Source organism: Cavia porcellus, unplaced genomic scaffold (assembly GCF_034190915.1).
Source record: "Cavia porcellus strain 051 isolate PalLab524CR breed Dunkin Hartley unplaced genomic scaffold, mCavPor4.1 scaffold_10, whole genome shotgun sequence".
Lineage (NCBI taxonomy): Eukaryota > Metazoa > Chordata > Mammalia > Rodentia > Caviidae > Cavia > Cavia porcellus.
In genome coordinates, this window is record NW_026947493.1 from 26,249,592 (window position 1) to 26,262,175 (window position 12,584).

Below are 12,584 nucleotides of genomic sequence, written 5' to 3' on the forward strand. Positions count from 1 at the left end.
TTGGGGAACTTTGGATGTAGCAGTAATTCAGCCCTTTTTCTTGTCTGTTTCTCACCTTTGCCTGAGGCATGTTACCCTTGTCCCCTCTCCCTTATGGTAAATAACTGAGGTCACCCCCAGTCTCCCACCCTGGTCTCCCTTTAGAGAGCTTGCCATAGCTGGAGAAAGTCTTTGATTTGTTTAGTACCTTTTGTCTTAGCTACTTTCCTGGCAGTCTTCCTACTTTCCTGGCAGTCTTCCCAACTGTAACATGGGGAAGAGAGCCCTTCTGCTTTTTCTCTATGCCCGCCTCTCCGAACGGACTCAGGCACGTAACCCGTAGCATGTACTTGATAAACATTTGCTGCATAAGTATATTAAAAATGTTTCAGATAACACAAAATAGAAAGCATACATGACAGTCTAGTTTTGCTTGCTAAGTTACTTTTTATTTGTTTTTAGCCTACACAAAAATATTAAAAGATAATATTACTCATAAAAATGCTGAGTTGATGGTCAGCATTTAAATATAGCAAACCCTTCCACAAAGAGCACACATCTGTGTTCATTTGGAAGAGTTGCACTGAACAAAACTAGAAGAAGACTAGAAAATTCTAGGCTGGGAAGGATGCAAGTTCGTGGTCTTACCTGGTCTTCTGACCTACTGGATTGGCCTGATCGCAGTGGGTTACAGTTCTGCTTTCAAACCAGAATTCCTGGGTTTTAATGTTAACTTTATTCCTTTCTAGCCGTGCAGGGTTAGGCAGTGGGTTTCATCTTCCTGTGACTGGATCCTAAGGCTGCGGGAGGAAGAATGAGGACTCTCAAGAGTGACTGGCTTAACAAATACCAGGGGCCTTCTACCTGGGGCCTTTATGGGTCTCTGCCTTCTCAGACACCACCCAACATGCTTCCCTCCTTGTCGAGACCCGGCTGGCCTGGGCTCATGTAAGTGGGTGTCCCTGGCAGCCCAAGCAGTGTGTCAATGATTACCATGCCCTTCAGAGAGTGGTATAGTGTGCTACTTTCCTGCTCTGTATGAAGCCGTAAACCAGGTCCTCAACATACCTCACCTTCTTCTCCTTCCAATACCAGTACCCCTACAAGGTTACTGCCGTATGGCCATGACACAGATCCAACACTGGAGATTCAGAGAGGTTAAGTAATTGTCTAAAGTCACAGAGTTGGCAAGAACAGGAATCAGTCTCAAGTACTGAACTTCAAAGTTCCCCGTTTGTCTATGTTCTCAACCTACAGGGATATGTACTACATTGGTTCACAAGGATTTTATATATCATTAAGATAGTTTTAGATGGTAAGAAAAAAATTTGTGTGTGTTTTTGAGACAGACAGTTGATAGCCTAGCCTGGCCTTGAACTTACAGTGATCCTCCTGCCTCAGCCTCACAAGTGCTGGAATTATAGGCATGTGCCACCATGCCTGGCCAAGAAAAATGGTTTTAGTTGGTAAAAAAATTCTACATTAAATTAAATAAAGAACACAGCAAAGGGACTGAGATATAGCTGAGGGGCACAAGTGACTGCCTGGCAAACACTGGATTGTGAGTTTGATCCCCAGTACCAAAAAGAAAAAACACAGCAAAGAAGATACAATGGGTCCCCCAGATTTGTGGGGGTTATGTTCATAGAGCATCTATGAATTTTTAAAAACTGACTTTCAGATATTTTCACCAAAATGCCTATAAATGGCTATTTTTATAGTTTAAACCCTAAGTATTCTATCTCTTCCACAAATAAGTAATTTAATAAAATATTGTACTGTATTGTACTGTAATAATTTAACTTAATAAAAGTATGTACAGTTTCTTAAGACTTTCTCCTGGTCTTCTGGTGCTCAGGTTCATTGCCAGAAGCCTTAGAAGGTGCTGGGCATTTTGGCGGCATCTTAGGGATCTCAGGGCTGTAAGAAGAACAAAACCAAGAACACCGAGACAGCGAGACAGCCACACGTGGTACAGCAACCTGTACATATGCGGGATGCTGGTGCTTCTGCCAGAGCTAGGTTACAGGACAGCAGCCAATCAGGAGCAAGGAGAGCTGAATAATGGTCCTGGATTGGCTACTTGCAAACCTCTCGCTAAAAAACACAAATGTTTGTTTTTCTTTTCCATGGAACTGTGGGGGTTTCCCCCAACGAATGCCTACAGGGATTGCCACTAATGACTGAGGCAAGAACTCTGAAACTTGAATTCTCGGGATTATATTGTAACACATTTTTGGTTTCTCTCACAAACCTGAAGGGAAGTTCAAGTTGGTGTTAGTCCTTTTAATTTAGACCTATTTCTTTTCAGTGACTTCCAATGTGATAATAACATTTGTTCATTTTAGTTACATTAATTGAAAATCTATTTTTAATTTATTTTTAAAAGTTTTTGATACTGAAGACTGAATCTCAAGCCTCATGCTTGCTAGGCAAGTTAGGTGAACTCGCAACCTCTGAAAATGTATTTTGAAGGCTGGTATTCAAATTAGGAAAAGAAATTCTGTACTTACATTGCCACCTAAAAGTAGGATCCTCTGGAGATATGTTTTTCTCTATCCCAAAACATAATTGAAGTAAAAGGCAAATTTTTTATTTGATAATTCCTGGAAGAATTCTTACTGAAATAGTTTGTCAGTGCAAGTAGCTGCTCAGTAAATGTTTGCTGAACTCACAGGCTTTGTATTCCAGACCTTTTCAAGTGACTCTCATGTAGTGTGATCATAATGGATCTAAATTACCAGGTCTTTAACATCTTTTACTAGTAATCTCTTTTCTCTTAAACCAAGTAAGTTAGCCGTCTTGTCAGAGCCTCTGATGGACAAGGATGTCTTGTCTAGTAAGGTGGATTACCTTGTTAAGGGATATTTCTTTTGTATATATAGCCAGTACAAATGGTTTTCACATACAACAATTATATAAATCAAGGAGCCAATTGTATCTGTGCTTAATCCATAATATTAAGATCTGTTGATCTGGTGACTGGGGAGTTAAGACTTTCTGTTCTCTAAAGCTTTTGTCACTTGAGTGTCTGTAATAAACTGACAGTAGATGGGTTAACACAAGAAAGAGATGTAAATTTATTGCATACACACGCATGAAAGCTTCGTGGACTGACTGTACGACTCGAAGTGTCAGATGTTGAAATTTATGCAGTATCCTGAGCTACAGAAAGAAATGAGCTTGGGGCTTCTGGGCAGAGGTTACAGAAGGGGATGGAAAGGCATGGAGCCTGAACAGGGGCTCTCCTGCCATGCAGGTAAATAATCTGCAGCACAGTAGGAGAACCACAATTGACAGTGGGTGAGTGCATACATCTCAGGAGCTAGTTTACATGTTTCCAACACAAAACAATTGACATATGTTCGAGGCTGTGTATATGCCAGTTACCTTGATCATCACACATTGTACATATGTATAAGAATTTCACATTGTACACCATAAATATGTACAATTATTCCATATAAGTTAGAACTTTATAGACAGCTAGATCTTCCAGGTAATAGCTCATGGAGGACTAAGTGACAGGCAGTGCCAGAGTCTCAGGAAAGGTGTTAATCAGATACAGCTATTTCCCTTGTCTGAGGGAAATTGATCCTTTCCCTCGGATAAGAGTCAGAGCTGCCGGGGAAGGGATGCTTGTCCATGGAACTCCTTCAAATCAGGTCTTGAAGCACATGAGGGAAATTCCCAAATGTTTTCATCTTAATCAGGACCCCAAAACACAGTGCCTTAGACTAATTTTCTTCCCCCACCATGGCACATGTGTCGGGATTTTAATGACATTTGGAAACTCTTGCCCTCTCTGATCTAAATGGGAATGAGATAGGTGCCTGCCATTCTGCTCAGACAGTCCTGGGCCTCTGCCTGCGTCTCAGAGGAGAGCTGCCAGGGCTAGTTTGGTGTTGACGTGACCTTCTAGCTGTTGCAGCAGAGGTCTGGTAGAATGCAAGTCCAGACAGAAAGGAGAGACAGGGTGTGAGTCTGTTACAGGTCCATGGGCTCTGGACACTGGCACCCAGTCCTGTTCCCCAGGAGCAGAGACTGTGGGCTGGTGACTTGGTGGCCAGTCATCAGCAGATGTTTAAAGTATGGATCCTCACAGGGGGCAGGGAGGCAGCGTGGAGTTAGGGATCAAATCCACTGCCCCAACTCTTGGAGAAAGAGAAGTGCATCCTCAGGGATTTCCTCCCAGAAAATGAGTTATTGGTCTAGTTGTTGAGGTCTTTTGGATGGATCAAAGGCAGCCTGTATTGGATCCTGGATCTCACTTGTGCCATCATTTTGACCTTGGGCAAGTCACTTAATCTCTTACCACCTGTAAAATGGGAATGGTGTATTAGATGCAAATCCCAGAGCCCCAAATGCAGTGGGGATTATTTTTGTTGAAGATGAAGGTAAAGGTAGATAGGGAATGGAATACTGTGCTTGTCCCATCTGAAGTTCTAACATCAGCACGTCACCCTGGGATCACCACTTGATTGTTGTGTTAGGCCTCTCGGAGGAACAGAAGCACTAGGATTTGTTGACTTCAGTGCAGAGAAAGAGATTTATTGTAGCTATTTTATGTAATAAGGGAGGCTGGCATACCTAACACTTGCTGACTTAGCCAGCAGGCTGGAGACCCAGGGCTGAGTTGTTCAAATCCAAAGGCTGTCTGTAGAGTAAAATTCTCTCTTGTTTGTGATAATCAGTCTTCTCCGATTGGATGAAGCCCACCTGCATTGTGGAAGGTAATCTGACCCCAAACTTACTGATTTATACATTAATTGCATCAGAAAAACCACCTTGATAAAAATACATAGGTTTCGTGGGCTGGCCAAGTTGCTGCATGAAATTAGCCATGTGGTCAAGCAGCCATTGGAAAGGTTGCTGGTGGAGCTCTGCTAACAGCCTTCCAGGCCAAGTAGAATTCTGTATTGCAGTGGGCATAACCCCGATGCAAACCAGTTTAAGGAAAGACGTGGGAGGAACTCCTGCCTATACTAACAGTACTTCAGACTCTCTAGAATTCTAGCTTTTAGGCTCAGCATCCTCAGGATGGCACAAAGGCCACCCCTATTTTGTCTGCCTTTGCCAGCAAGTGTTCCCCTGTTGTAGTGAGACTGCTCCGAGTTGTTCTTGGCTACAGATCTTCACAGATCCTTTGTCCTCTTTGAGCTTCTGACAGGAAGTCCTGGGCCTGCATTGGGCCACGCACTCATCCCTGGACCAATCGCCATGCCAAAGGCAGTAAACACTGTGTGTGGAGTACATCAGAGGCCTGGGACCTCATCTAGAGCTGAGCTTCTGCCCCACCCACAGCCGATGGACAGAGCCCAGCAGAAGAATGTTCCCCTTAGGAAGCTCCAGGAGAGATTTCCAGGAATGGGACAGGATGCCACAAGTGAGGCCATCACGTGACTGCCCAGGAGCAGCTCCCCGGGCCTTTGCTCCATCCTACCCATCTGGCGTCTCTCTTTTTTTCTCCTTGCCTTCCTCTCTTCCCTCACTGTGCACAAAGCACTTTCTATGCCTTTAAAAACCTGGTTCTTCCTTCCTTTCTTCCAATTTGTCTAAGAAAGCAGATGCTTCTGAAGCGAGCTGCCTGAGAGAGCAGTTTCCAGCCTCATCCTGAATGTGTGATCATTGCCCAGGGACAGTTTGGTACTGGCTGATCATCACTGCTGGCGCGTATGTTCCCAGTGTGGGAGGAAGGAACTCAGAGTGACAAACGCTCAGCGGTGCGGGGAGGAGGGCGAGTTATGCTTCTCCTGTCTTCCCTTTGTCTGTCCTGAGCCAGAGGTCTAAAGCTGAGGCTTGTGAGGGAAAATAGGGACTTGTAGCACACAGGAAGGTCTCAGAGAAAGAGCAAAGACTTGAGGAAAAGTTGCCTGAATATTTTTGGTCCTATTCATGTGTGTGTGTGTACATATGGGCCAAACTTTTGAAATGTAATTCACATGCATCGTTCATTCATTTAAAGTGTACAGTTCTATTTTTTAAAGCAACCCAAATCTAAATTTGTCGTATTTTCATCACTTCCTAACTCAACCCCCCAAAACTCCAAACCTATTAATCAGTCATGCTCCATCCCTCTCTTCTCCAAGCCCCAGAAAGCACTCATTTGTTCCTGGGTGTGAACATCTTACATAAGTAGAATCATACACCCTATAGTCTTTCATGACTGGCTTCTGGCACTTGGCATGCTGTTTTTAGGGTTCACCCCTGGGATAGCATATATCAGCACATCTTTCCTTTTACATTCAAAGTCAGATACTCTTTTGCTGTAGCTGATGGACTATTTCTGCTTCTTTTGCTATTATGAGTAAATTTGCCATGGACATGGTGACACAAGTTTTTGTGTGTATATGTGTTTTCATTTCTCTAGAGTGTGTGACCAGGAGTGGAGTTGGTGAATCAGGTGGTAAATCTGTGCTTAACTTTTGAGGAGCTGCCCAATTTTCTTTCAAAGCAGTGGCATCATTTTTTTACATTCCCTCAACAATGTAGGAAGGTTCTAGTTTCTCCACGTTCTCTCAACACTTGTTACTGCCTGTCTTTTAATTATAGCCATTCTAGGGGTGGGATGTGGGAGGTAATTCACCATTCTGATTTCTGTTTCCCTATTGGCTAATAATACTAAGAACCCTATTACATGCTCATTGGCCATGTGTGCATCTTGTATAGAGAAATGTATCTTGCCAATTTTTAAATGCAATTTTCTTTCTTTTTGGGGATTATGTATGTTCTATGCACTATGACCACAAATGCCTTTGACATACATACTTGAAGTTCTATGAGGCTTGACTTCTAACAACTTCTGGATAAATGAAAATATTTTTCATTCCAGCCCGAGGAGAAACCAATCGACTGAGCTATAACTGGTGATACAGCCAGTGATTTGAGTGTGTAATTTAATTATATGTCTAAACTTGATTTCTCATTTCCCTCCAACTTTTTAATTTTGAAACTATTGAAATTACTTAAATGAGGTTCACTGATCATACACACTTTGCTGTGGTTGCTGTGTGTCGGTATGTATGCACACTCATTCAATTCTCAATAGTAATTTCCTGACATTGTAACCTAGTAGCCCAAGAGCTTTGTATGCATAGATTATGGAACAGATGTTCTCCTGTTTAGTATCACACCATTATCACACCCAAGAAATGAAGTATTAACTTGGTATTATTTAATATGTAGTCCATGTTCAGATCATACCAATATTCTTCTAAATACCCTTTCTTTCATTCAGAAAATAATCCAACACCGGAATAGGTCACATATCACAGATCAGCAATGATGAACCTTTTAGAGATATTGTGACACAAATGCCCACTGAGGCACAAGAGCTGTAGGCTTTCTACCACGGTTCTAAGAGGTCATCAGATCTTGATCTTCTGTAAATTAGAAAAAGCTTCTCCCATTTTTTGTCATTTGTGGGACTTTAAAAAAAATTTCATGCTAGTTATCTTGTAGGATGACCTGCGTTGAGAATTTTCTAGTTATGATTATGATTAAAGCCAAGATGATCTTTTTTGGTAGGCATACTGCAGGGGCGGTACTATGTGTTTCCTTACATTGTATCTGGGGCGCATAATCTGGGGTGTCTGCCAGAGCACTCCTTGTGGAGGGAACTCCTCTGATTATAGCTAATGTATAATCCGTGTAGAAGAGTGTCTTGTTCTTTAAACACCTTCTTCTCAGTTGTAGCACCCATTCATGGTCTTTGCTTAGACTCCATTGACGGTCAGTTGTTACACTGGAATTTGCAAAATGGTGATTTCCCAGTAACACCAATTCCACATTCCTCTGGTGATATTCTTCTATTGAAGACAGCGGTGTCTTTTATTTTCTTCTACTTATTTTTTATGTCACTTTCTCATTATCTGTTTAATCCCTTTTTCTTTTGACTATCACTAGTGGACTCAAGAATTATTTTATTACTTATATTTCCTAATTTTAAAAACTCATACATCTACTCAATTCTTTTTTTGTTGTTGTTGTTTGTTTTTTTGTTTTTGTTTTTTTTTTAATTTTATTTAAGGACAAAAAGAAAAAAACAGGAAAAGGGTACAAGTTATACAGAATTTCAGAAAAAATAAACAGTAGGAAATCACTAGTTAATAGATTACATATTGTTATCTTAGAAATCGTTCAAGTTACAAAATTAAAGCATATAAAGTGGACTTTCAAACAGTGAGACTGCAAATAGTTCTGTTCAATGATCCAACAAAACTCAGTAATATGGTTATCTATCATATACACTTAAATATACATGCAGTTATATCCTTTAGAGCACTTTGTTTTCCTCTCTTTTGTACAATGACAATTACACATTTTGGGTGTTATTATTCCCACAGTTGTTATTACTTTTTTTTTTTTTGAAGAGAGTAAAACCAAATGTGACATAGCAGAACAGAGTCAGTCAAATCAAAAGGATGGACATAATACATAATGTAAAAACAAAATACAAGGTGATCGACAATGGTTACCATACTGCCTCTTGCTGTCTTAAAAAGAATTGCCTATATCATCAGTTATAATAAAATTGAACAAAACAGTAAAGAACAAAGCCAATAAAACCAAAACATTGGAGACATTACAGGACTTCATAAGAAGATTATTATCAACCAGAATGGGCGTCATAATGAATCTCATTGTCTTCACAGTTGTTGCCTATACTTTCGAACTTGGTACTATCAAGCAAAACAGAATAGAGGAAAATCAGTCAAAACAAGATGGTGAGAGCAATACAGGATTTCAAATCAAGTTAATAGGAAATCAAAGTGGGTTACTATAATATATCCTGCTATTTTTATTTATTTTTCCCTTAATTAAAAAGATAAAAAAATAAATAATAAAAAAGGAGATTGAGATAAAAGAGGGCATAACAACAAAACAGCACAGGTCAAAACATAACCATTTAAGCAAAATAGTGTTTCACCACAAGATATCCTGACATAAAAGTAGTTACCATAGTGTCTCTTTCCATGAAATCTTTGAGTATGACTTTGTATACTCTAGCTTCAAACATATCAAGACAATGTAAAACCATTCAAGAGAATGACAGTATTACAGGGTATTTAGAATCAACTAACAGAAAATGAACAATGGTTTCTGTATAATCTCCTTGTCTATTAAAGTTTTTGTTTATATTATCACATATAATAAAATCCAATAAGATAGATGTTAAGACCATTGGAGACAGAAGAACAAAAGCTTGATGGGACTTCAAAACAAGATGATATTAAATCAGCACTAGCTATTATGATGTCTTGTTTTCTCCAAAATAGCTGTTCCTACCATCCAATCTTCTCTGCCTCATTTCTGTTGAGCTCTTTTTTTGTCATTAGTTGTCAGTTTGTCTTCTTCATTTCACTTTCGGCTCCATTCATTGTGGCCTCTCTGCCACTGTTTCTGGAATCTTGGTATTTTTCTTTTTTAGAATATCCTGCAGTATTCTCTGTAGACTTGAATTGGTGGTTGCAGATTCCCCTAGTTCTTCTTTATCCTGGAAGCAGCTTGTTTTTCCATCAATTTCCAGGGACAGTTGTGCAGGCTATATCAATCTTGGCCAGAGGTTATTATCTTTCAAAGCTTGAATTATTTCCCCCCACGCTCTTTGTGATTTGATGGTTTGTGCCGAGAAGTCTGCTGTAATTCTGATGGGTCTTCCCTTGTAAGTGATCTGTTTCTTGTCTCTGACGGCTTTTAATATTCGGTTCTTAAATTGGATTTCTGGAATTTTGATTATTATATGCCTGGGTGTAGCTCTGTTTGGGTTGTAGGTGGTTGGGGTCCTGTATGCCTCATACATCTGAGTATCTTTACCTTCTGCTAAATTAGGGAAATTCTCCTGGATTATTTCTGTGAATAGCTTTTGTAGTTCATTTGTTTGTGTTCCTACTTCTTCTTTTATGTTCTTAATTCTTAAGTTATAGGTCTTCCTATCATCTTCTAGCCTTTGTATTGTTGCTGTTTGTTTCCTTGTTATTTTTAAGAAGTTTTTAATTTCATGCTCCCACATTACAAATCTGCCCTCCAGTTCAGATAATCTATCCTTAGTTTCTTTCAAGCTGTTATGCCAACTTTCAATAGAGTTTTTAGTTTTCTGGTAATCTCTTTGAACCTGCTTCACGTATTCTATGTTTTCTCTATTTTCTCCATCAAGCAATTCTCCCCTTTTTTTCTGTTCTTCCATTCCACCATCTGTTTTTTCTTGGGCAGTGCTTAGCATTTTTCTAACTATTCTACTTTTTGCTTTATTTTGTTAAATACTTCACTTTTGAACTCATCTATGAGGCTCTGGAGATATCGCTTTATGTGTATTGGTGTCGTGTCTGATATTGCATGTTTTCTGTCCTCGTTCTCCTTTGCATTTACCTTTCCTGGATCAGTGTCCTCAGGATTGAGGACTGAGGACCCTTTCTTGTTGCTCCCTCTTCCCATACTTTTTGTTCCTTCCATGCAAGCGTATATATGAGGCCCAGTTTTTTTCTTTGTCGGTTACAGTTTGTTTGAATCTGCCAGCTATGTGTTCCCGCCCACTGAAGTGTACTAGGGAGATACAGACCTGGGCAGCCTCTGCTAGGCCCACCCCTCCAGGTCAACCTAGTGAAGGCTTCATTGCTAGGGTGCACTGCCAGGCCCTGGGACCTGGTTTGGGCTAGCCTATTGGGTCTTAGTCAGTGGTGTCACCCAGGCCAAGTGCTCCCCACCAATCCTGCTTGAGAGGGGAATATGCGACTAAAGTCACCACAGCATCCTATTCTGGCTAGTCTGCCTGATCCCAGAATGTCCTCTTTTGGAGCCTCCTAGTCCATGAAAGGATCCCCGGTCTTCTCACTCACCATAGGTTAATGCAGGGCTCCTTGCAAGTCCCACTCTCAACTCCGTTCACCGATTCCCACTCTCAGAGCTTTCGCACGTCTCTCTCTCTCTCTGCTGTGCTGATTCAGACGCAGCAGTGGCGGCAGGAAATTCAAATCATGATTTCCAGAGGCGCGGGTTCCAGCTTCCGCGCTGAGATTTTATCTGTTCCAGTTATAGCCCCAAGATTGCATTTCCAGTTGGTTTCTCTCAGCTTAGTTCGTTCCTGGGTTGGCAGGGTATATCTCCCCTTGCTTAGGACTCCTCACACCGCACCATTCCTGGATTCTAAGCTGGCTAACTCAGGGAGCCTCCATAGCTGCTGTTATCTATCCACCATGTTCTCCCGGAAGTCTACTCAATAATTCTTTAGTATCTACTAGGTAATAGGCATTTTAGTTTAAAAATCAAGTTTTTTTTTTAAGTTCCTTTTAGGCATAAGTTGTTTTGCAATTCTGTGACCAGTGAGACATATCACTGTGTCTGCATTTCTATGTTTTTCCTCTTCCTCTAAATTGTGTACTTAATTTCATTTATTCGATAATTTTATCTTAATTTTTATCAAAATGTTTTCATAGAGTTATATTCTTTTTTTTTTTTTTTTTTTTTTTTTGTCTTTTTCCTTTTTATCGGTACCGGGGATCAAACTCACAACTACCTGCTTGCAAGGCAGGTGCTTATGCCGCTGAGCTAAATCCCCAGCCCCTAGAGTTATATTCTTTAATCAAAGAGGCAAAGCCAAGTAAAGAACTCGAGAATAGTTCGAATTTCTTAGAGTTCCTGGCTTGTGTAAAATCTAACTGTGAAGACTCCATGCCCTTCCTAGTGCTGTCTGAACTGGTGACCCCTCACTGTAGCCAAGTCCCTGTAGTAGAGTCAGTGGCTTCCCAAGGCCACAGCCACTGTGTTAGACACACTTTTACCTTGCATTAAGTGCCTACTTGAGCCCCAGCCTGTTTCTCCAGGTGAGAACAGTACTAGAAGTGATGCTACTGATCTGTTCATGCTGCCTGCATCCAGATTATGTGTGATGCAGGTGTTGTGTACTGGTTGTCTTGGAACCCTTTGTCTGTTTCAGTGTGGATGTTTCACACGTGGCAGTGCCACGAACTGCAGCTTCTGTGCTGCTTCCGTAATTAACAGTGATATAAAATTATACTTTGCACATGCACTATTATTATACATTACATCTTTTGGTCTATGTATTAGTACCCTTGTAGTCATACCTTTTTGTATGGGATCATCAATTTTCTTGTATCTTATTGGTGAGTCAAGGGATGTTATACATTAATTTTGATTCTACATGATTTTTGCCTTATATCCTGGCTTTAGAACCTAACCCCTGAGAGATCGCTATTATTCTGTTCTTGCAAATCCATACCCATATAGTTTTGATGTGCATCTCTTTTCTTTTCATACTGTTTACTTTCTTGGATGCTGACACGACCTGGGACACTGACTGAATTAACCACCCAGAGTCCTGGGCTGTCAGTTTCATCCATGCCCTTCAACCTCCCTGTGCCTCTGCTTTCCTCAGTCCCTGGCAGGAAGAATGGCCATTACTAACCTCCAGATAGCCTGAGTGCCAGTTTTCCTGCAGCCTCAAAAATGGTTCTTCATTTTCAGTAAAAAAAATAAATCTGATATACCATCTCCTTGTTTGTCTTTCTGAACATGTGTCTGAGCATGTCTTTTTAGAATAAACAACAGACCCTGATGCTACTAACCTCAACACAGAAAGAAGCTATGGA

At 40.7% G+C, this 12,584-nt stretch overlaps 1 protein-coding gene across 1 annotated transcript in view; it reads left to right on the forward strand.

Annotated features, from left to right (window-relative positions):
• Prickle2 (prickle planar cell polarity protein 2) overlaps positions 1–12,584 on the forward strand; it is a 301,419-nt gene that overhangs the window by 112,309 nt on the left and 176,526 nt on the right. The window lies entirely within an intron of this gene.